Source organism: Bos indicus, chromosome 4 (genome assembly GCF_029378745.1).
Source record: "Bos indicus isolate NIAB-ARS_2022 breed Sahiwal x Tharparkar chromosome 4, NIAB-ARS_B.indTharparkar_mat_pri_1.0, whole genome shotgun sequence".
In the NCBI taxonomy this organism is placed as follows: Eukaryota; Metazoa; Chordata; class Mammalia; order Artiodactyla; family Bovidae; genus Bos; species Bos indicus.
This window is the reverse complement of record NC_091763.1, coordinates 73,992,063-74,018,664: the sequence shown is the minus strand read 5'-3', so window position 1 is coordinate 74,018,664 and position 26,602 is coordinate 73,992,063. Positions and strand designations below refer to the sequence as shown.

Sequence of the window (26,602 nt, the reverse complement as noted above, 5' to 3'; positions counted from 1 at the left end):
ATACCCCACGTCAAAGGTAAGAGAAACACTAGTAAGATGGTAAGTGTTGCAAGAGGGCAACAGAGGGCAGGCACACTGAAACCATAATCACAGAAAACTAGTCAGTCTAATCACATGGAGCACAGCCTGGTCTTACTCAATGAAACTAAGCCATGCCGTGTGGGGCCACCCAAGATGGGTGGGTCATGGTGGAGAGGTCTGACAGAATGTGGTCCACTGGAGAAGGGAATGGCAAACCACTTTAGTATTCTTGCCTTGAGAACCCCATGAACAGTATGAAAAGGCAAAATGATAGGATACTGAAAGGGGAACTCCCCAGATTGGTAGGTGGCCAATATGCTACTAGAGATCAATGGAGAAATAACTACAGAAAGAATGAATGGATGGAGCCAAAGCAAAAACAATACCCAGTTTTGGATGTGACTGGTGATAGAAGCAAGATCCAATGCTGTAAAGAGCAATATTGCATAGGAACCTGGAATGTTAGTTCCACAAATCAAGGCAAATTGGAAGTGGTCAAACAGGAGATGGCAAGAGTGAACATCGACATTCTAGGAACCAGTGAACTAAAATGGACTCGAATGGGTGAATTTAACTCAGATGACCATTATATCTACTACTGTGGGCAGGAATCCCTTAGAAGAAATGGAGTAGCCATCATGGTCAACAAAAGAGTCTGAAATGCAGTACTTGGGTGCAATCTCAAAAACGACAGAATGATCTCTGTTTGTTTCCAAGGCAAACCATTCAATATCACAGTAATCCAAGTCTATGCCCCAACCAGTAACTCTGAAGAAGCTGAAGTTGAACAGTTCTATGAAGACCTACAAGACCTTTTAGAACTAACACCCAAAAAAAGATGTCCTCAGTTACTATAACCTGAAACTATGAGCCTATGACTCATGCTTCACTGAGTATGTGAGCAACAAAATGATGTTTCTGCAGCGGTCCAGTAAGATATATGGATAGGCACAAGCATTAGATTCCCCAAAAAATCCCATGGGAACTTTGCTTGAAATGTCTGCCAGCTCTTGGGTCTTCTCATACTTCTACCTATATCTGATTCTGGGCACTATTATTTTAATTCAAAAGAATTATTAAAATATATTTTAAAACAGCTAAATGGAGTGATATGTGATATTTTTAGAGGGAAAGAATCAAAGAAGTTCTATTTATTTATATAGTTTTACAGAGAGGCTTATAGAGTTTTATATATCTACATTTATGGCTTTATGTATATATAGAACAAACATATGCATCTGTAAATATATATATATACACAGATGTACATTTTAATTTCACTGACCTATAATTTGGGTGGAATTCCAATTCCAATTAAAATTCCAGTTTTTTGCTGGCTTTCTTTTATAAATAAACTATTCTCAGAATCTTTCTTTAAAAAAGGATTCTGTTCACAGACAAATTTGTCCCAAACTGGCCAGTTTTCTGAGACTTGACTGTTAAGTTTTACCTCCAACTCAGAACAAAAATTCTGGAGGAAATATGCTGTATGAAAATGTTGACTATCCCTGCTTCCTTGGTTCCTTTGTTGGGGGGTGGTGGGGTGAGGCAACTGGCATGAAACATCAATTGATGCATTACAGTTAATATAACTCACCTCTCTGTTCTAAGGTTATCCAAGTTTGCTAAGAAAACAAGTTGAGTGTTAGCATAGGTTTAATAAATAGTCACTTATAGCTTATTTTGATAGAGAACTTTGTTAACCTATAAGACTGAACTTCAGCATATAATTTCCTTCATCAAGAAGGTTCAAGATCAAGCAGTACATGTTGAAAATTGTGTCTTAAGTAAAATACTGACACATGACACAGGCAAAGGATGGACATGATTTCGCTAATATTAAGGTAGCACCTGACTAGGTTCAGAGTGTTGCTGTTCAAGACAATGAAATAGTTGCCTGTACTTGGGCAAATGTGGGTGAAATGAGGTGTAAAATGTGCTCTGTTAAAAGTCATACCTAAGAAGAATGACAAAGATGTGAACATTGAAATGGAGAGCAATAAGGAAGGCAAAGCTTATCAGAGCTGCTGATTATAGACACAGGTCATGAAACTGCAAAATAGCATTTATAGACAGCAATCTTACAGGGCAGTACCTGTTCAGATGTAACCGGAATCATGTGCATTTTTATTTCTGTTGCAATGATCATCCCTCTGCTAGTGCAAAAGTACGTTTGAAGCTTGGAGATGACTAAATTTACTAATGTGAAGGGACTGGAAATTTCTCAAAAGGGAAGTGCCTGCTCTGTGGGGAAGGGAGAGGAATAGACGGCTTCTATGGGGGGTGATGGTGGTAACCCCAGTAATCTCTTGAGCAGAGAATATGGCGGCCAACTATTGACTTTGTTTGCCAAGAAGCTGAAGCAAGGGAGGAAAAAACCTTAGTTAAAGCTATCCTTAATAATCATGCCTCCCAGTTATATTTCCTTCCTACTTGCTTCACTGTCTCCAAAACAAAACAAAACGGTTACTCAGAGTGGAAGGAATAAATTGGGAAACTGGAATTGACATATACACACTACTATATATAAAATATATAACTAATAAGGACCTAGTGTATATAACAAGGAACTCTACTCAATACTCTGTAATGACCTATATGGGAAAACAGTCTAAAAAAAGACTAGATATTTGTATATGTATAAATGATGCACTTTGATGTACACCTGAAACTAACACAACATGGTAAATCAACTATACTGCAATAAAAATTTAAAATGAAGTTCCCTCTTTTCTCTATGTGCTTACTGTCAATATACCAAAGTTATTTTTCTTTCTTTTTTTTAACTAAATTTCTTTTTATTTATTTATTTATTTTTTAATTATTATTTTTTTTTTACTTTACAATATTGTATTGGTTTTGCCATACATAAACATGCATCCGCCATGGGTGTACACGTGTTCCCCATCCTGAACCCCCCTCCCACCTCCCTCCCCATACCATCCCTCTGGGTCATCCCAGTGCACCAGCCCCAAGCTTCCTGTACCCTGCATTGAACCTGGACTGGTGATTCGTTTCTTATATGATATTATAAATGTTTTATGCCATTCTACCAAATCATAACCCCCGCACAGAGTCCAAAAGACTGTTCTATACATCTGTGTCTCTTTTGCTGTCTCGCATACAGGGTTGTCATTACCATTTTTCTAAATTCCATATATATGTGTTAGTATACTGTATTGGTGTTTTTCTTTCTGGCTTGCTTCACTCTGTATTAAATACTCCCTATTGTATTGTCAACATTTATTTCCTAGAAGAGGCAGTACTTTGTTATTATTATGGCAAAGATTTTGGTGCTCCAAAGATTTTGATCACCAAAGATTTTGTGGTCAAGAGAGTAATAATACTAATAATAAATAAAAATCCCTGACTGAATGATGTTTCAATAAAGTTATTTCTGTCTTGCAAGCTAAAAATTGTTAAAAAAAAAATCAAGCATATTTGGAAATGATTGAGTTTCATTGTGGTTATAGCTGGCTTTTTTTAATGATAGGTTCTAGACTTTCTGTTCTCAGAACCTGCTTGTTCCTTGTACCTCAAGTCCAACTAAATGTGGCCATTTTCTCTCTCCAGGCGATTCACACAAGCTGGGATTTGGTTCTCACCTTCAAAGAAAATGTCCTGAAGTAAAGGAGAGTTTTGGTGCAGTCTTCAAAGGATATATTTTCTAGCTGCTGCTTGTGTCTACTTGTGTTCACTGCCCACTTTTCCAGTCTGGATTCTGCTCCTTCTTGGCTAAGATTCTGAGGCCTGCTGCCTTCCTTCTTAAGCCTGTAAGTTTCTCTGGTTCCCGTTAGCTTTGTAGGCTGCCTTGAGCATCAGTGACTTCTGATATCATAAGCATATACTCATATTCCAATTCTGATTCTTTGGGTACTTGATCCTCAACTCAACCACTATCACCAACTTCCATACTCAAGGGGAGCCTTTCCCCATCTTTTTGGTTCCTTCTCCTAATGCCAGCTTCCCTGTTACACCTCCTGACATCTGAGCACATAAGCTGTTGCCCATGGCCTGGCACCAACAGAGTAATTGTGCCATCAAGTTGTTGAACATCTTGATGCTGTCTGGACTACCCCAAAGATGAATATGAATGAAGCTGCTATTGAGTTTGAAAAACCTTGAGTCCCTGGTGAAAAAAATGGATAACCACTAAAGTTACAGAATTTTGAACTGAGTGTGATAATCTAATCAGCTCTCCTCTGGAATCATAATGAAAAGATATAATTATACTTTTAATTAGGAAATTATCATAATTTGTATTGAAATAAAAAAACAATGTGAAAGTTGACTATAAAAAAAATAAAATCACAGTATCTAGACATCGTTTATTTTTGTGTGTGAATATATAAAAAACTAGACACATTTGCCTAAGGTAAAAACCAAGCAAGATTGTTATAGCCAAGCATAGTTCTAGAGTCTTCACATGTATTATATGACTTAATCTTTATATCCAATGAGTTAGAAATAGTTATCAGCCTGCTGCAGAAATACATTTCTGCAAGGAGAAGTTAAAAAATGTACTCATATTTACGGAAATGCTAATAAGCAAAGGAATTTGAACTCAGTCTGGTTCGCTGCATGGTCTGGTCTGGTCTGGTCTGCGTGCTGGTATGGTCTTAACTATTAATATATTGCCCATTCTTTTACCAGTAAATGTAAAGGAAAAGATAAGGAAGGATATGTTCCAGGGCACCAATAGTGTTCATTCCTGGAGAGTAGATTAGGAGGGAGGAAAGATGTGAGAAAAACTTTACTTTTCCCTCTATAATTCTTCATTATTTTCATTTATGTAGCTCAAAAAAGTCATTAAAATTAGCAAAGTCCTTTCTGTGGTATAATTACTACTGACTTTAAAGACTGGTTTTTGATAGAGTCATAGGTAAATGACAATCTCAAATTTACATACAAGTCACAAGGACAGTGCAAAGACATTTTTCCCTGATGATATTTGAGATTCTATGGCTCTACAACCCTTGAATATTTTAGTGTGTTTTCCCTACAAACAACACATTCTCCTAAGTAACCAGAATATCACCATCCAAACCAAAATATGACCATTAGTACATTACTGATATCTTGAGTAGTCATTTGGGTTTTGTCACCCCAATAATGTCTTTACAGCAGAAGGATCACACAGAGAACCACAATACATTTAAATGACATGCCTCTTTAGTTTCATTCAATCTTTAACAATTCCTTGGTCTTGGTTTTTATGATCTTGACACCTTGGAATGTTACTGACTAGTTATTTTGTAGCGTATCCTTCTACTTAGAATAGGCTCATGTAAAACATAGGATACTGTTTTCTTGATTACAGGCTACAGCATGGCAAAATATTTTAACTTATCTAGTTATTGATGATGGTCACGTTGATCACCTGATTAAGATTGTGTCCACCATCACTATAAAGTTATTCATTATTAACTTGGGACTAATATGTATTCTGTGAGGAGGTACTTTGAAACTATGCAAATACCCCTATTTCATTAAACTTCCAATTTTCCCCTTATTTATGAGAACATAGACACATGGATTCTGGTTTTATTGTTTATTCTTGTTTTATTCCATGACTTATAACCCATTAATGATATTTAGCTTGATTTTAAATTGCCCTACATTTGGCCTGTGGTAGATACTTCAAGCTGGCTCTTCTATCCTTTTGACATGTCTTCATCACTTTTTCTTTACTTTATAGCCCAAGATATTCTGGGTTCCTCTTCTTTATTCTCTGTTACAGCCATGCTCCTTTCCATGGAGAAGTGACACCAGATACACTTGTTTGTTTTAGGCAAAAGACATAGACTTTTTTTCCACCCCTGAAAAACTTGTGGAAACAAATTCTGGGTGGAAGTTGAAACTGAAATCATAATCCAAGTATAGTCTTTCAAGGACAAGACTAAAGAAGATTGAATACAGTGCATTTTACATTCATTCCAAAGTCCTTCTCAGAATCCCCTTTTGAAAAAGTTTTATTTTTCTTCTCCTTTAATATTACCAAGACATTTTGTTTCTGAGAACTCTTGACCTAGAGTCATTGCTATTACAGATCTCTGGATCTCAGGGGAAACTGTTGGGCTAAAAGAAAACTAAAGTAAGGATCCCTAAACATGAGAGGATGGAAAACAGATATATTGAATCTCTGTGCTCTCCATTGATCCAAACAAAAGAAACTGGCTTCCTATTTATGTGCTTAAACATGACCTCAGGCCCAGGTTGGAAAGTAGATTTTCCTTTCTTCTCACTTACAGCAAAATGAGTAGATGATATTGAATAAAAATTTTCAGTTCTAAAAAGTAGCACAGTCTGAATTACAAGTAAACAAGTAGTCACTGAACAGCTTTCTAAAAACAGAAGAAAAATCTCAGTTGATTCCAATGCATAATCAATCTGTAATACATCACTATTATCTTATAAGCTATCCTATAATTGGGGCTTCCCTGTAGCTCAGTTGGTAAAGAATCTGCCTGTAACACAGGAGACCTGGGTTCAATCCCTAGGTCAGGAAGATCCCCTGGAGAAGGAAATGGCAAACTACTCCAGTATTCTTGCCAAAAGAATCCCATGGACAGAGGAGCCTGACAAGTTGCAGTCTATGGCGTCACAAGAGTCAGACATGACGGTGACTAAAACCACCAACCATCCTATAATTAGATATACTTTATAATAAAGATTATATAATCTGAGTAATAATAGATAAACTATGTATTCATATATATGTTGTCTCACATTCTCCTTGAGAAACCTAGTGAGACAAGTATTATTATTCTCATATGACAGATGTAGAAGTGGAATCCAGAAAGTTTAAGAGATCTGCCACGATCACCAAGCTGCTAACTGGTAATGCAGTATCTTCCAATTACAAATTCTTACTTCTCTTATAATCATCTGTACATACCACCTCCCCAACATTTACTTTTTGCCCAGTCAAAATTTTTTTAAAGACTATTTTTTTAGAGCAGTTTTTTAGGTTTACAACAAAATTAAGAGGAAAATACAGCAATTCCTATATACTTTCTGCCACCATATAAGCATAGCCTCCTCCATTCTGAATAAACCCCCACTGGAATGGTTCACTTTTTTAAAAACAAGGATGAACCTTCATTGACACATCACAATCACCCATAGTTCATGGTTTACCTTAGAATTCACTCAGTGCTGTACATTTAGGCTTCCAAGATGGCTCAGTGGTAAAGAATCCGCCTGCCAGTGCAGAAGCCACAGGAAACACGGGTTAGATCCCTGGGTCAGGAAGATCTCCTGGAGGAGGAAATTGCAATCCCCTCCAGTCTTCTTCCTTTGGTAATCCCATGGACAGAGGAGCCTGGTGGGCTACAGTCCAGGGGGGTTGCAAAGAGTCAGACATGACTGAAGTGATTGAGCATGCATACATGATATACATTCAATAGGTTTGATCTCATCATCTTCATAGTTGGTCTTTTCCAGAACATCATATAGCTGGACTCATACAGTATATAGCCTTCTCAGATTGGCTTCTTAGTAATATGCATTTAAGTTTCTCTTTCTCTTTTTATAACTTGATAGTTTATTCTTTTTCAGCACTGATTAATAGTTCACTGTCTGGATATTTCACAGTTTATTATCCATTCGCCTACTAAGGGGTGCGTTGGTTGCTTCTAGGTTTTGTCAATTATGAATAAAGTATCTGTAAACATCTGTGTAAAGGTTTTAGGATAGACATAAGTTTTCAATTCCTTTGAGTAAATATCAAGGAGCACTACAGTCAGATAAGACAGGAGAACATTTAATTTTGTAAGAAATCACCAGAGTCTTCCAAAGTGACTGTACCATTTTGCAGTTCTACCAGCAGTGGGTGGGAGTCTGTGTCACTCCACATTATCACCAGCATTTCGTGTTGTCACCAGAGCCAGTGTTCTAGGTTTTAACCATTACGACAGTTACACAACCACGTTTTAGGAAATCATTTTAAACTTTTAGTTGAGTTCAGTTGACCAGATTTGACACAAAAGTCACCCGAAACTGATCAAAATGATATTAAAGCATTAAGAGAATTACATTTAAAAAAATATATATATTTTTTCTAAAACAAGTAGAATCAGTAGGCCCATGATTATTCATACATAATAAAATAGATTTTTATCTCATGCGGCTTTTTAGTCATCATATATGAAAAAATTTGTTTCCCGGAGCAAAAGATGGGTGAAAGGCCATGATCCAGAGAGAAAAACTCAACATTAATAATTTGATGATTTCTAAGAGAAGTCATTGTGGCAAACAAGATTCTGAAGACAGAGAAAGCAAACTGAGATTTAACTAGTCATGAAATTAGATGTTGATTATTTCTTTATTCTAAGTATTGTTTCAGCTTCTGTCACAGCTGTTATAAGAAAGCACTTGATTTATAGAGTCAAGAACCAATGGGGAACTTGAAAGCTGTGTTTTGTTTTGAAAATTCTGCCTATTTGGGGAGATAATGCAAAATGTTTCTATCAACCAGTGTGTGAAAATTTCACATAATTGTCTTTTTGGCCACATTAGATCCAAGACAGGAGAGAAACAAGATTTCATAGTCCTTTTTAAATTAAGTGATTTCTTCACAGCATTCCCAAATATTCAAGAAAGTGAAAAATATATTTTCGACATTTGTTCCTTCTCCAAATTGTATTTTCTGTAGAAGCAAGACAAATGAAAGACATGTTTTTAACTACCCCATGCTGTTCAGAGCACTGCAGTTTGTGAATTTTTAAGTGGAAATGGAAATTGTTTTTATTTCCCTGATTTTTATTTGCAAGTTTCATGCCCCAGACCTGTGTGCCTTCTGATCAAAAGTGACAGCTAGAAATAGCAACCCATTTAAGAGTGACACATTGTGTTATACTCAGCGCATCTCTAGTTTAGGGAATTAAAGAACAAAAAAATATGTGAACAGAGGAGGGAGAACTACCATTTATCTTGATTTTTTCCCTTCTACATCTAAGTTAAAAGTAAACCTACATGCTATGACACCACTTATGATTCAAAATAAATGAACTGCGTTAGAAGCTCCTATGTTTATTCCTGTTGTCTCTTTCCTGAATATTCTACCTCAGTGTTGCCTAACTTTCCCTGCCAAAAGCTAAGCAAAAGAAGTCATACAAAAGATTAGAGGAAGTAGAAAAATTCTCAAAGGGATAACTGATTTATATTTCCATCTGTAAAAAGACAAAGTTCCTCTGAGTTTAACTTCCTTACACAGAACTACAGAAGCATCATGTATGAACCCTGAAATTATATCAAACACTGCTGATCAGCTCAGTTTACTGATTGTTTAGTTACGTCTGATTTCTAAATCTATGTTCAAATATATCATTCCTTCCTATGAGGAAGAAAAGAAGATTCAGACGCCTTTATTTTGTTGCTGTTGTGTTTTAAAGTAGTTTTGGGGGGATATTTTGTTTCCTCATAAATAAATGAATGCATAAAAACCCTCTTGTTCTTATCTGGGAACATTAAAATAATGAAGTTTTATCTTGTGCATTTAAAATGAGTTTTAACAGAATATCTAACATTGGGTTTTGCTAAAATGAGTCTGAGACAAATATTTGGATACAGGTGTTGTTTTGGGGAAAGTAATCCCAGGAAGCAAAACTGATAGATGAGAAAAGTAAAATGCAAAAGGGAAAGCAAACAGAAGGCTGCATAAGTGAGTTGACCATCACTAGGGATAACCAGTACTCTCCCACAGTTGCCTCTGGGAAGTCTCATAAAATACATCTTGGAACTACCTACCCAGGTAATGAAAGGCAAGAGTCTTTGACCATCAGTTCCTGTACCACTTATTATGGTAGGCTCAGGAACTACTAATCACCCTGGACTTCCTGGGTACACATGCATGAATCCTGATCAGGATGTGGCAGGGTTTCATATACAGTGGTGTCAAAGAAGTACCATAGCAGAAATCAAGAAGTATTCTGTGTGTTTTGAGGTGAGGATCTGCATTTGGTCTGTGTAATACAAGCCTTCTAGCAGTTTGCCAGAGGCTCCAGTTAGCATCTGTTACATAATAAATAAGGTTAGTACCGTTGGATCTGCGGGGTCATATGGCCTGCATAATTGAGAATCTTCTCCATAGTCTGGACCTGTAACTTGGACCTGGAATTACAAAGCAGCTTCTTTCTCTGGACCCCACTTCAGATTAGTAGAGTTCGCAAGTCACCCATTAATATAAAAATCTGCCAAACGGGGCTTGTGGGCCAAATGCAGTCTGCTACTGAAAAAAACTTGCTACTGGAACAGCAGCACACCCATTTGTTTATGTACCATCTATTGCTGCTTTTGTGCTATCAATAGCAGAGTTGAGTAGTGGCAACAGAAAGCATTTGGTTTGCAAAGACTAAATATTTACTAATCTTATTTTCAGAGCAAAAGTATGTTAACTTCTAGAATAATAAATGGGAGAGAGGGACATTTTCATAGGTGTATTATATATGTTTAAAATTGGAAAACAAAACAAAACATCAAGTGATGTGGCTTATTATGAAAAGTAGCTGTTGTAATGTGCAACTTTTCTCAGTGTGGAAGGTGCCATATTAGAGCAATTCTATTAAGTCCTTTTCAGGTTTCCCTCATGGCTCAGATGGTAAAGAATCTACCTGCAATGTGGGAGACAGAGGTTTGATCCCTGGGTCAGGATGATCCCCTGCAGGAGGGCATGGCAACCCACTCCAGTATTCTTGCCTGGAGAATGCCCATGGACAGAGAAGCCTGGTGGACTATAGTTGCAAAGAGTTGGACACAACTGAGTGACTAAGCACAGCACATTAAATGCTTTTAATTGGTTTAACTGATATTAAATAAAGTTGACTCTGAACACCACAAATTTGAATTGTGGGGGTCTAGTTACACATGGATTTTTTTCAATAAATATGTACTATAATACTATACAATCTGTGGTTGTTTGGATCAGTGAATGCAGAAGCCTGAATGCAAAAGGCCACCTGTAAACTTATAGACAGGTTTTCCACTGAGAGGAGTGCCAACTCTCCTAACTCCCAGGTTGTTTAAGAATCAACTGTATAATCTTATATGCAGATATAGTAAATGAGGGTCTCTTTAAAAGGTGACCTAGATGCTACCTGAATCTGAGTTTATTGAATCGGTAGATGACTGACTTGATCCTGATAACTCCTTTATTCAATGTTTTCTTATGAGTTAATAAACACCAGCCAACTCAATATACATATAGTAACACCTTGCCCATATTGTTCAAGGGCCACAGTCACTACACCACTATTTTGCATCATTTCACAATCCATGGATGAGAATCATGGTAATTGTGATGCTATCCAGTATCAGTGGATTTCACCATCCCACTTACCATCAAGAAGTATGTCCACATTGCTGTCTGACCTGTGGTTTATCCAGCTTTATAATCCCATTCTAAAGGTCTGCTTACTAGGGTTGCTTGAGGCATAAATCAGATTAGTCTAAGCTTGGGTTCTCTGAAAGCAGAGCTGGAGACAAAGACTTACATGTAGATCATTATCTTAGAAATATGACCCCAAGGAGCAGGAAGGGCAAATGTGTCCTGAAGCACAAAAGTGGGTAAGAATTAATACAAAATAGGCATTATTGAGCTGACCACTGCTACAAGGAAATGGCACGTAGATACACAGTCCCATGTGACTTCCTGAGGATATTTTTGAACTGTGCTTGGGACATTTGAGCATTAGTTTACTAGCGTGTGAGATGAGTGCAATTGTGTGGTAGTTTGAGCATTCTTTGGCTAAAGAGCCTCTTGATGAAAGTGAAAGAGAGTGAAAAAGTTGGCTTAAAGTTCAGCATTCAGAAAACTAAGATCATGGCATCAGGTCCCATCACTTCATGGCGAATAGATGGATAAACAGTGGAAACAGTGGCAGACTTTATTTCTGGGGGCTCCAAAATCACTGCAGATGTTGACTGCAGCCATGAAATTAAAAGACACTTACTCCTTGGAAGAAAAGTTATGACCAACCCAGACAGTATATTAAAAAACAGAGACATTACTTTTCCAACAAAGGTCCATCTAGTCAAAGCTATGGTTTTTCCAGTAGTCATGTATGGATGTGAGAGTTGGACTATAAAGAAAGCTGAGCACTGAAGAATTGGTGCTTTTGAACTGTGGTGTTGGAGAAGACTCTTGAGAGTCCCTTGGACTGCAAGGAGATCCAACCAGTCCATCCTAAAGGAAATCAGTCCTGAATGTTCATTGGAAGGACTGATATTGAAGCTGAAACTCCAATATTTTGGCCATCTGATGCAAAGAGCTAATTCTCTTGAAAAGACCCTGATGCTGGCAAAGATTGAAGGTGAGAGGAGAAGGGGATGACAGAGAATGAAATGATTGGATGGCATCACCAACTCAAAGGACATGAGTTTGAGTAAACTCTGGGAGATGGTGATAGACAAGGAGGCCTGGCGTGCTGCAGTCCATGGGGTCGGAAAGAGTTGGACACGGCTGAGCGACTGAACTGAACTGAGGCATTACATTTTAAAACTATATTAGTCATAGAGGAGTATTGATCCACTTTCATAGGCATTTCACAACATAACTGAAGTCTCAGAGTGGGACATGAAGGGTTCATTGCATGGGTTCAAAGCAAGGGGATAGCAGGCTGCACCTGTGTAAAGCCAGTAATCTCCACACTTAACTTGACAGGAAAATTGATGAACCTAATGGGAGATGCCCAATAGATTATATTCAGTTCAGTTCAGTCGCTCAGTTGTGTCTGACTCTTTGCGACCCCATGAACCACAGCACGCCAGGCCTCCCTGTCCATCACCAACTCCCAGAGTCCACCCAAACCCATGTCCATCGAGTCGGTGATACCACCCAACCATCTCATTCTTTGTCACCCCCTTCTCGTCCTGCCCTCAATCTTTCCCATCATCAGGGTCTTTTCAAATGACTCAGCTCTTTGCATCAGGTGGCCAAAGTATTGGAGTTTCAACTTAAACATCAGTTGTTCCAATGAACACCCAGGACTGATCTCCCTTAGTATGGACTGGTTGGATCTCCTTGCAGTCCAAGGGACTCTCAAGAGTCTTCTCCAATACCACAGTTCAAAAGCACCAATTCTTCAGTGCTCAGCTTTCTTTATAGTCCAACTCACATCCATACATGACCACTGGAAAAACCATAGTCTTGACTCTGGAATTTACCTGTTTTTGATAAAAATAGCTAAAACCATAACATATATATATATATTATATATATACAGTTAGCCTATCATCAGCAGGTTGCACATATGCAGATTCAACTAACCTCAGATGGAAAATATTGGGAAAAAATTCCATAAAGTTCCAAAGAACAAAACTTGAATTTGCCATATACCTGGCAACTATTTACATAGCATTTACATTCTATTAGGTATTATAATAATATAGAGGTAAATTTATAGTACATTGGATTATATGCAGCAGGTTATATGCAAATACTATGCCATTTTTAAAAAGATACTTGAGAATCCATGGATTTTATTATCTGTGGGAGTCCTGAAACCAATCCTCAATGGATACCTGGGGACAACAGTATTTATACTTCTAACAATCCAGCTTCTGGTACAAAGATGTAATCCAAAAACAAACAAAAAGACAAAAAAAAAAAAAAATCCAAGTGATTCTACTATAACAATCAGTTTAGAGGAAGCAATGGAATGTTTTATGTTTTTATAATTAGGCAAAGGAACTGAATAGACACTTTTTCCAAAGATGGCATACAAATGGCCAACACGTATGTATGCACATATGTTCAATGTCTCTAATCAAAGAAATGAACATCAAAGCCACAATGAGATATCATCTTTTATCAGTTAGAATGGATTCATCAAGAAGACAAGAGATAAAAAATGCTCATGAGGACTTAGAGAAAAAGAAACCCCTGTGTATTATCAGAGGGAATGTAAATTGGTACAGTTGCTGTAGAAAACTGTATGGAGTTTCCTCAAAAAAATGAAAGGAACTACCATGTAATCCAGCAGTTCTAATTCTGGGTATTTATCTGAAGGGAAAGAAAAAATATTTGCTCCCCTATATTCATCACGGCATTATTTACAAGAGATAAGACATGAAAAATCCCTAAGTATTCATCAATGAATAAATGGATAAAGAAAATAGGATACACTCATACATTGCAGACAGACGCTTTACTGTCTGAGCTACCAGGGAAGCCACACTCATTACTCAGTCATAAAAGAGAAAATCCTATTATTTGGGACAACATGGATAGACCTTGAGGGCATCCATTTTAAGGAAAATAAACCAATCAGAGAAAGACAAATACTGTGCAGAATCACTTATATGAGGAAAGTTAAAAAAAAAAATCATGGAATATAAAAGTGGTTGTTGGCAGCTGGAGGTGGGGGAAGAAAGGGGAGGTTGGTAAAAGGATATAAACTTTCAGGTATAGAAAAATAACTTTTAAATATGCAAAAATATTAGCAGCCTGAGGATCTGAAATATGGTGACTATACTTGATGGTACCATATTATACAAAACTGACCCTTGAACAACATAGGTTTGAAATGTCTGGGTCCCCTTACATATAGATTTTTTTCAGTAGTAAACACTGCAGTACTTCATGATCTGTGGTTGGCTGAATTTTAGGATCCAGAGCAACTGAGGATCTGGAGGGCAGATTATAAATTATACTGGGATTTTTGACTGTGCAGAAGGTCGGCATTCTTAACTCTGGCACTGTTCAATGGTCCACTGGATTTGAAATTTGCTACAAATAGAAGTAAATGTTCTCAACAAAACAAAAGCAAAATTGAGATGATGGATGTGAAGATATCAATTAACTACATGGTGGGGGTTCTTCTCATAGTATATGAACAGAGATTTTTAGAAGAAACAAAGTAATGTTTTGTTTGTGTAATTTTGCTGTGAGAGCAGCTCCAGTTGTTGTAGAGTTGCAATGTCTAAAACTAATAGGAAGCTCACTATCTTTCAGGTTAGAGAATTTACAGGCGGAAAGTTGGAGAAAACAAAACTGTTGTAGAGTGAAGTATGTCAGACACAGAAAAACAAATGCTATATGATATCACATACATGTGGAATCTAAAAAATACAACCAACTGCCGCTGCTGCTAAGTTGCTTCAGTCGTGTCTTACTCTGTGCGACCCCATAGACGGCAGCCCACCAGGCTCCCCCGTCCCTGGGATTCTCCAGGCAAGAACACTGGAATGGGTCGCTATTTCCTTCTCCAATGCATGAAAGTGAAGAGTGAAAGTGAAGTCGCTTAGTCGTGTCCGACTTAATTTAGCGACCTCATGGACTCCTCTGTCCGTGGGATTTTCCAGTGAGTATAACAAAAAAGAAACAAACTAGTGGTGACCAGTGGGGAGAGGGAAGGTGGGGAGGAGCAATATTGGTAGGGAATTATAGGCATGAAATAAGCTATGAGAATATATGATACAACACAGGAAATATAGTTATTATTTTATAATAAGTATAAATGGAATATAGCTTTTAAAAATTGTGAATCACTATATTATGTACCTACAACATAATATTATATGTCAACTATACTTCAAGTTAATAAATACATAAAATTAAAATAGTAAAAAACAATAATAATAGTAATAAAATGGAGCTATAGGTCCACACACTGCATTGATTGAAAGGACATTTTTGAGACGTGGAAACTTGAATACTAACAATATTTGATACCATGAAGAAATTATATTTAAATATTTATGGTATGATAATGGTATTGTGATTTAATTAAGAACCTTTTTAGAGATACATACTGAAATTTTTATAGATAGAATTATATGATGTCAATTTTCCTTTAAAGTAATACTAAGAAATGGAAGTGATTAGGGTATGAATGGGAGAAGGCAATGGCACCCCACTCCAGTACTCTTGCCTGGAAAATCCCATAGACGGAGGAGCCTGGTAGGCTGCAGTCCATGGGGTCGCTAAGAGTCGGACACGACTGAGCGACTTCACTTTCACTTTTCACTTTTATGCATTGGAGAAGGAAATGGCAACCCACTCCAGTGTTCTTGCCTGGAGAATCCCAGGGACGGCGGGGCCTGGTGAGCTGCTGTCTATGGGATCGCACAGAGTCGAACACGACTGAAGCGACTTAGCAGCAGCAGCAGGGTATGAATAAAGCCTAATTGGCAGTGAGTTAATAATTCTTAGGACTAAGTAATAGGTGTTCGTTATACTATCTTGTTCATTTTCAAATATGTTCAACATTCTCCAAAATGAGTGAGTAAGTGAAAGTCTCGTTGTGTCCGACCCTGTGACCCCATGGACTATACGATCCATGGAATTCTCCAGGTCAGATTACTGGAGAAGGTCACCTTTCCCTTCTCCCGGGGATCTTCCCAACCCAGGGATTGAACCTACATCTCCTGCGTTGAAGGCAGATTCTTTACCAGCTGAGCCACAAGGGAAGCCCAAGCATACTGGGGTGGGTAGTCTATCCCTTCTGCAGGGGATCTTCCCGACCCAGGAATTGAACCGGGTCTCCTGCACTGAAGGTGAATTCTTTACCAAATGAGCTATCAGGGAAGCCTGTAAAACTTTAAAAAGTGAAAAGAGGAACTTTAAAAGGAAAATACCAGTGAATTCCAAATATAAAACCTCAAACTGTAAAATTTCTAAAAAGAAAACTTGATGGTATAAAATCTTTGACTTTGGTTTAAGCAAATATTTCTTAACTGCAACACTAAAAGTATGGTAAACTTAAAAGCAATAACAATAAATTTGACTTATCCAAAAATTTTTGCTTTTTGAAAGATGATAAATAACACTTTATCATTGGGAATAAAACTCCAAGCCATTGACTGAGAGAAAAAGTTTGCAAATCACATATCTGATAAAGACTTGCATCTAGACTGCAGTGTCTCAAAATTCAATAAAGTAACAATTCAAGAAAAAAAGGGCAATGTTTTGAATACCTAAAGAATCTACATAAATGCAAATATAAAAAGAAAATAATGTCTAACAACAGTCATTAGAGAAAATCTAAACCACTATGAGATTTACTATATATCAAGTAGGTTCTCTAATATTTTTAAAAAGGACTATCCCAGAACTATTTGCCAGGATTTAGTGTACTGAAAGCCATATGCACTGCTGGTAAGAATGTAAAATGAAACAATCCTTTGGAAAATAGTTTTGCCATGCTTAAAGTGAAATGTACACCTATTTTAGTACTTTGTCATGCTAGTTATAGGTATTAAGAGAAATTAAAAGCACATGTCCATACAAAGAATTGTACATGAATGTTCATAGCAACGTTATTTGCAACAGACAAAAACTGAATCTTAATAGCTAATTGATAAAGAAACTATGCTAAAGCCATACAATAAAATACTAACTAAACAGTGGGAAGAAAATGAACTGTTTTGCTAGTAATCATATGGATGAAGGTCAAAATAATTACGCTGAGTGAAATACCAGCAAAATGGAGTATATACTACATGATTCCTCTTACATAAAATTCTAGGGAATGGAAATGAGTATTAGCAGACAACAGATCAGCAGTTGCCTTGGACTGTCAGGAGATGGAGCAGAGAGGTGCAGGTGGTAGGGACTGCAAATGGGCATGAAGACATTTTGAAGGTTGGGTATGTGCTCGTTTTCTTGATAATGCAGATGATTTCAGGTTATATACAAATGCAAATCTTAACCTGAGAAATGTATATGTTCAGTTTGTTACAGTGCAATGAGGCATGTGTGCTCAGGCCTGTCTGACTCTTTGCAACATGGATTGTAGCCAGCCAGGGTCCTCCCGCCATGGAATTCTCCAAGCAAGAATACTGGAGTGAGTTGCCATTTCCTTCTCCAGGGACTCTTCCCAACTGAGGGATCGAACTCACGTCTCCTGTGTTGTCTGCATTGGCAGGCAGATTCTTTACCAGCTGAACAGTGCCATATGTTTCAATAAAGCTGCTTTTTAAAAATCAGAGGATACAGGAGAATAAATCTGGAAAATTGGAGTTTATGTAATTTGAAGTTTAAAATGCTTGTAGTTTGCTTACTTTAAGAATTTAGTATAAGAATGTTTGTTTAAGAGTAAAGTACAGTTTTGTAGCCACCCAGCGGTCATCCTTTCCTGTTTTGATAATGGCATACTTATTCCTGTGTGGGTAATTGACTCTTCCTCATTGTGTACAGTCCCAAAGAGACCCTCAATAAATTTCCCTGACCCTCTTCATTAAGGAGGAGACATATAACCAAAATAGAATTAGTGGACTTTGTATCTCCCTAGGCATTGATTTTTAAGTGAAGAGATTTAAGGGGACTAAAGCAGTTGGAGTTTATTAATCTTGGCTGTAAAGACTTAAAACAAAATAAAACAAAACTGCAAATGAGTTTCTATAACTAGAACCCTGAAGCTTCCTGTTGTTTTTTGAGCCTGGTTCCTACTGTTTTCTGAGCCTGGTTCTATATCAATTTCCCCACCCACTGCCTTTTAAAAAATTCTGTGAGCTAGCTGATACCTTTCCAATAAATTATTTTTATGCTTAATTTATCTAAATAAAGTTTTAGTTATTTATAGGAAAAAATATAAAAAGGAAAAAATAAATGGGGAGAGAGACGTCAACTGTAGTCTCTCTCAAGTTGTATGACTGAAATATTTTCCATACCCTTAAAATCTTGCTGAATAAAATAGACAACATTGCATTTTTAATAAAATAGTGAAGATTGGTATGCTTGGGGAAAAACAAGAGCTTCCAATCATCCTCAAGTAAGAGTTCAGTCAAAGAGATTAAAAGAATCCTTTCAGACTATTTCCACTAGTGCTTTCTTATTTTTCATTTGTCTTGTTGTTGATAATGGGGGAGGTAAAGAGGTTTCATGTATCTTTACCACTCAGTCATCACCTTGGAATACTGGCTTTCCTAGGGTTACTGGTTTCCTAGGGTTAGCTGGAGCTTTGACCCTAAATTGCATGATCTTTTTTTCCCCTTCTCCTTTGTAGACAACCTCCCACATTTATTCTCTGTGTGTTATATTTTGCACAGAGCTATCTTAGGCCTCCTTTTTTCTCTCATCTACACATCTTTCTTGTGTGAGCTCATCTATCTCCAAAGACTTCTGTGATTATCTAGTACTCGGTGACCCCTAACTCTATCTTAGATCTCTTACAGGTCTAGACTCATTAAGCCTCTTGCTTGTTAGACATCTTAAGCATTTAGTCACTCAGTCACATCTGACTCTTCGAGACCCCATGTACTGGAGCTTGCCAGGCTGCTCTGTCCGTAGGATTTCCCAGACAAGAATACTGGAGTGAGTTGCCTTTCCTTCGTCAGGGGATTTTCCTAATCCAGTGATCAAATCTGGGTCTCCTGCATTGCAGGTGGATTCTTTACCATCTGATCCACCAGGGAAGCTTTAAATGAAACATGCCCCAAACTGAACTCATCATCAACACAACCTTAACTCTGTTCCTATTTTCATGTCTCCTGAATTCACTAACTTATTCAAAGCCCCTTTTGTTCATGCCCCAACCCAAATAATCATCAAGGATTACTGTGCCATCTGCAGATTAAAAAAAAAAAAGTATCATTTTCAATAAAGAACAAGACCTACGAAGGCAGGGGTTGTGCCAGTCTTTTTCGGTGGATGCATCTTGAGCATCTAACACAATGTCCAGCACATAGTAGACATCTTGATATTTAAACTGATAAAAAGATATTAGTTATCCCAAATTGTTTTAAAAGTCTAGAAGCTTGGATAAAAATGCTCCAGAAAGTGGGCATAGAGGGAACATACCTTAACATAATAACGATCATATATGAAAAACCCACAGTAAACATTATTCTCAATTACGAAAAGCTGAAAGCATTTCCTCTAAGATCAGACACAAGGAGGTCCACTCTCACCACTAGTATTCAACATCATTTTGAAAGTCCTAGCTTCAGCAATTAAAGAAAAAGAAATGAAAGAAATACAAATTGGAAAAGAAATAGTAAAATTATCACCGTTTGCAGATGACATAACATTATACATAGAAAATCCTAAAGATGCCACCAGAAAACTACTGGTGTTAATCAATGGATTTGGTAAACTTGCAGGATACAGATAAATACACAGAAATCTCTTGCATTCCTATACAGATAGCAACAAAAAATTAGAAAGAAATTAAGGAAACAATCCCATTTACCATTGCAACAAAAAGAATAAAATACCTAGGAATAAACTGACCTATGGAGGCAAAAGACCTGTACTCAGAAAAGCATAAGATACTAAAGAAAGAAATAAAAGATGACATAAACACATGAAAAGATGTGCTATGTTCTTGGGCTGGAAGAATCAATATCATGGAAATAATTATACTACCAAAAGCAATCTACAGATTCAGTGCAATCCCTATCAAATAACCAATGGCATTTTTCATGGAATTAGACCAAAAATTTTTACAATTTGTATGGAAACACAAAAGACCCCGAAGAGCCAAAGCAATCTTGAGAAAGAAAAACAGAGCAGAACAATCAGGCTCCCTAACTTCAGACTAAACTATGAATCTACAGTAAACAAGACAGCATGGTCCTGGCACAAAAACAGAAATACAGACCTGTGGAACAGGATGGAAGCCCAGAGATAAAACAAGACTCTTATGGTTACTTAAACTAAGACAAAGGAAGACAGTACGTACAATGGCGAAAAGCCTCTTCAGTAAGTAGGGCTGAGAAAACTGGACAGTTACATGTAACAGAATGAAACTAAATGAAACTACAACAGCCTCTGGGGCTTCCCTGGTGGCTCAGTTGGTAAAGAATCTACCTGCAATGCAGGAACCCATGTTTGATGCCTGTGTCAGGAAGATCCCCTGGGGAAGGATATGGCAACCCACTCCAGTATTCTTGCCTGGAAAACCCCATGGACAGAGAAGCCTAAGGGATACAGTCCATGAGGTCACAAGAGTAGACACAACTTACCTACTAAACCACCACCACCACCACCACAAGCCTCTAACACTATACACAAAAATAAACTCGAAATGGATTAAAGAACTGAATGTAAGGCCAGGCACTATAAAATTCTTAGAGAAAAACATAGGCAGAACACTCTTTGACATAAATCCCGGCAGGATTTTTTCTGACCCACCTCCTAATGAATATAAAAGCAAAATTTAACAAATGGGACCTAGTTAACAGCTTTTGCACAGCAAAGGAAACCATAAACAAGACAAAAAGACAACCCTCAGAATGGGAGAAAATGTTTGCAAATGAAACCACTGATGAAAGATTAATCTTCAAAATTTAGAAACAACTCATGCAGCTCAATACTTAAAAAACCAAACAACCCAATCAAAAAATGGATGGAAGACCTAAATAGACATTTTCCAAAGACATACAGATGACCAAGAGGCACATGAAATGATGCTCAACATCACTCATTTTTAAACAAATGCAAATCAAAAGTACAATGAGGTACCACCTTACACCAGTGAGAACGACCATCATAAAAAAAATCTATAAACAATAAATGCTGCAGAGGGTGTGGAGAGAAGGGAGCCCTGTTACACTGCAGGTGGGAATATAAATTGATACAGCCACTATGGAGAACAGTATGAAAGTTCCGTAAGCTGAAAATAGAACTGTAACCCAGCAATCATATAACCCAGCAATCCCACTACTGGGCATATACACAGGGAAAACCATAATTAAAAAAGATACATGCACCACAATGTTCACAGCGGCACTGTTTACAAGAGCCAGGATATGGAAGCAACCTAAATATTCATCAACAGAGGAATTGATAAAGAAGATATGCTTACATATATACAGTGGAATACCGCAGCCATAAAAAGGAACAAAATTGTGACATCTGCATAGATATGGATGAACTTAAGAGACTGTCATCAAAGTTAGAAGAAAAAAATATATATATTTATCCATATATGTGGAATATAGAAAAATAGTACAGATAAACCTATATGCAAACATAAATAGACACACAGAGGTAGAGAAAAAAGATATGGATACCAAGAGAGAGAAAGGGAAAGAAAGGGGATGGGAGATGGATCGGGAGGTTAGGATTGACATATATATATATATATTACTATGAATGGGATAGATAACTAATAAGAAATTAATATATAGCACAGGGGAAAATGAAAGAAGTTACAATCTGTTTGTAGGACATCCATTAAGTTAATCCTAAAATGTATTCCAATATATATTCAGTTCAGTTCAGTTCAGTCACTCAGTCATGTCTGACTCTTTGCGACCCCATGAATCACAGCACGCCAGGCCTCCCTGTCCATCACCAACTCCTGGAGTTCACCCAGACTCACGTCCATCGATTCAGTGATGCCATCCAGCCATCTCATCCTCTGTCGTCCCCTTCTCCTCCTGCCCCCGATCCCTCCCAGCATCAGAGTCTTTTCCAATGAGTCAACTCTTCGCATGAGGTGGCCAAAGTACTGGAGTTTCAGCCTTAGCATCATTCCTTCCAAAGAAATCCCAGGGCTGATCTCCTTCAGAATGGACTGGTTGGATCTCCTTGCAGTCCAAGGGACTCTCAAGAGTCTTCTCCAACACCACAGTTCAAAAGCATAAATTCTTCGGCGTTCAGCCTTCTTCACAGTCCAACTCCCACATCCATACACGACCACAGGAAAAACCACAGCCTCGACAAAACAAAAATGGCAGCACCTAATGGATCTGGTGCTTCCCATTCCAGTAATTACATGAATAAATAGACTCTTGGTCCCAACACATAGTTATTTTCCTTAACAGAATCCCCTTAGTGGTATTTAGGCCACATGCAGAGAGACTGGTCAAATGAGAGCCTAGGGGGAAAGGGCTAAAAATTTCACTTTGTTGAACAAGGGAGGCAGAGAATGCAAAATCTTTTATTTGTTAGTTACCACCCTTCTAATGACTTATTCAAAGTTCTGAATTTTAGGTTTTCAGTGCAATTGGTGATTGTATTTAAAAAATCTAAAAAATAACCCACCTTTAAATACCACTGTCTTACAAAAGAATCTGCAATCTATCTGTACAGTATAAGTCAAAGGTATCTTTTATTGTATTACCTTTAAAAAAAAAAAGATATGTAATTTAAATAACCACAGCCTGAAGGACTCTTTCAACATTTAAGCAAAATGGATTACCTCAATTTACTGAAAAGTGTATTTATTCTGAGGAAATACATTGAGTTCCTTTTGTACAATTCTGACTTGACAAAAAGAACACAAAACATAGTAAGTAAAACAATGGGTTGGCCAAAATGTTTGTGTTTTTCCATTGAGATTTTATGGAAAAAGCCTAGTGAACTTTCTGGCTAATTCAATACATAGGTTCCCTGCTGGTTTCCTTATCAGAGTTATGAATGTGGAAAAGAAGATGTGAAACTACAGAGATATTCAGATTCACTCCAATACAAAGATTTTACTCTGAGCTGTTTGACCTCCTCATCACTAATGCAAATGCACTGTGTTTTACAACCATCTCCTACTGTGCTTGTACCCTTTGTGTTGACATGATCAGTAACAGGATACCTCCAACATTCCGATTTCAGATTATGACCTCACCTTATATTGCTTTGGGCTTCCCTGGTGGCTCAGTGAAGAATCCGCCTGCAATGTGGGATACCTGTGACATGAATAACAAGAAGTAGGCCAGGGTAAAGTCATGGGGGAGGAGTATTGCAGGCAGCTGTTATTGTTCAGTCACTAAGTTATGTCTAACTCTTTGTGACATCATGGACTGCAGCACACCAGTCTTCTCTGTCCTTCACTATCTCCTGGAGTTTGCTCAAAGTCATAACCATTGAGTTGGTGATGCCATCCAACCATCTCCTCCGCTGTTATGCCCTTCTCCTCCTGCCCTCAATGATTCCCAGCATTAGGCTCTTTTCCAATGAGTGGGCTTTTCTTACCAGGTGGCCCAGCAAATGCAAGGGTATGAGTCTGGGACAAAGGTGTTGGCTTAGAGGAACAATAAGACACTAAATGATTAACAGTCAAGTGGTAGAGTTTGGCAGGGATCAAGTCATAAAACAAAATTATATGTAGAATGTGATAATGCTTTTTGCAAAAACAGAAAGGGATGATTTAATCTTCCTGTAAACAAACTATACCCTTCTGATCTCTAGCTTTCTCTAATCTGTTTCCTCCTGACACTATGAAGATGTGCCTGTAGTCTCACTAAGGGCCAATTCTGTGCTTCTGGCTTGTACTGTACCCCTTCGTTCCCTCCTAAACGTTTCACTCTTTTGTTACCCTCTCATTATCTAATACCAACACTTTTTTTTCTGTTCTATTGAATAATTTACACTAACGTGCTCTGGTATTTCTAATCTTACAAAAAAATATTACTTAAAAGTCTCAGGTTTTAAATTACATTCTGCACTTACATTACATAACAGCATTTGATTCTTTTTCATACCTTTCACTGTAACTGATAATGGAAAAAAAAGTCCAATGCTGTAAGAGCAATATTGCATAGGAACCTGGAATGTTAGGTCCATGAATCAAGGCAAATTGAAAGTGGTCAAACAGGAGATGACAAGAGTGAACATCGACATTCTAGGAATCAGAGAACTCAAATGACTGGAATGGGTGAATTTAACTCAGATGACCATTATATCTACTACTGTGGGCAGGAATCCCTTAGAAGAAATGGAATAGCCATCATGGTCAGCAAAGGAGTCAGAAATGCCATACTTGGACACAATCACAAAATGACAGAATGATCTCTGTTCATTTCCAAAGCAAACCATTCAGTATCACAGTAATCCAAGTCTATGCCCCTGCCAATACTGCTGAAGAAGCTGAAGTTGAATGGTTCTTTGAAGACCTACAAGACCTTCTAGAACTAACAGCCAAAAAAGATGATGTCCTTTTTATTATAGGGGACTGTAGGGCAAAGTAGGAAGTCAAGAAATACCTGGAGTAACAGGCAAATTTGGCCTTGGAGTACAGAATGAAGCAGGGCAAAGGCTAACAGTTTTGCCAAGAGAACAAACTGGTCATATCAAATACCCTCTTCCAACATCACAAGAGAAGACTCTACACATGGACATCACCAGATGGTCAATACCGAAATCAGATTGATTATATTCTTTGCAGCCAAAGAGGGAAAAGCTTTATCCAATCAGCAAAAACAAGACTGGGAGCTGACTGTGGCCCAGATCATGAATTCCTTATTGCCAAATTCAGACTCAAATTGAAGAATGTAGGGAAAACCACTAGACCATTCAGGTACAACCTAAATCAAATCCCTCATGATTATACAATGGAAGTAATAAATAGATTCAAGGGATTAGATCCAATAAACAGAGTGCCTGAAGAACTATGAGCCGAGGTTTGTGACACTGTACAGGAGGCAGTGATTGAGATGATCCCCGCAAATAAGAAATGCAAAAAGGCAAAATGGTTGTCTGAGGAGGCCTTACAAATAGATGAGAAAAGCAGAGAAGTTAAAGGCAAAGGAGAAAAGGAAAGATATCCATTTGAATGCAGAGTTCCAAAGAATAGCAAGGAGAGATAAGAAAGCCTTCCTCAGTGATTAAGGCAAAGAAATAGAGGAAAACAATAGAATAGGAAATACTATAGATCTCTTCAAGAAAATTAGAGATACCAGGGGAATATTTCATGCAAAGATGGGCTCAATAAAGGACAGAAATGGTATGGACATAATAGAAGAAGATATTAAGAAGATATGGCAAGAATACACAGAAGAACTGCACAAAAAAGATCTTGATGACCCAGATAATCACAATGGTATGATCACTCACCTAGAGACAGACATCCTGGAATGTGAAGTCAAGTGGGCTTTAGGAAGCATCACTAGGAACAAAGCTAGTGGAGGTGATGGAATTCCAGTTGAGCTATTTCAAATCTTGAAAGATGATGCTGTGAAAGTGCTGCACTCAATATGACAGTAAATCTGGAACACTCAGCAGTGGCCACAGGACTGGAAAAGGTCAGTTTTCATTCCAATCCCAAAGAAAGGCAATGCCAAAGAATGCTCAAACTACAGCACAATTGCACTCATCTCACATGCTAACAATGTAATGCTCAAGATTCTCCAAGCCAGGCTTCAACAGTACCTGAACCATGAACTTCCAGATGTTCAAGCTGGATTTAGAAAAGGCAGAGGAATCAGAGACCAAATTGCCAACATCTGTTGGGTCATCGAAAAAGCAAGAGAGTTCCATAAAAACATCTATTTCTGCTTTATTGACTATGCAAAAGCCTTTGACTGTGTGGATCACAACAAACCGTGGAAAATTCTTAAAGACATGGGAATACCAGACCACCTTATGTGCCTCCTGAGAAATATGTATGCAGGTCAAGAAGCAACATTTAGAACTGGACATGGAACAACGGACTGGTTCCAAATTGGGAAAGGAGTACGTCTAGGCTGTAGTCACCCTGCTTATTTAACTTATTGTCACCCTGCTTATTTAACTTCTACTCAGAGGACATCATGCAAAATGCTGGGCTGGATGAAGCACAAGCTGGAATCAAGATTGCTGGGAGAAATATCAATAACCTCAGATATGCAGATGACACCACCCTTATAGCAAAAAGCCAAAAATAACTAAAGAGCCTCTTGATGAAAGTGAAAGAGGAGAATAAAAAAGTTGACTTAAAGC

General features: G+C 37.7%; 1 long non-coding RNA gene across 1 annotated transcript in view; it reads right to left on the bottom strand.

Moving 5' to 3' along the window:
• The window catches only part of LOC139182627 (uncharacterized), a 72,086-nt gene extending 48,468 nt beyond the window's left edge, over positions 1-23,618 (bottom strand). Inside the window, exon 1 of the long non-coding RNA XR_011566145.1 lies at positions 23,532-23,618. This is a non-coding gene — a long non-coding RNA (uncharacterized lncRNA). The remainder of the gene's footprint in view (positions 1-23,531) is intronic.
• Positions 23,619-26,602: the final 2,984 nt, after the last annotated feature.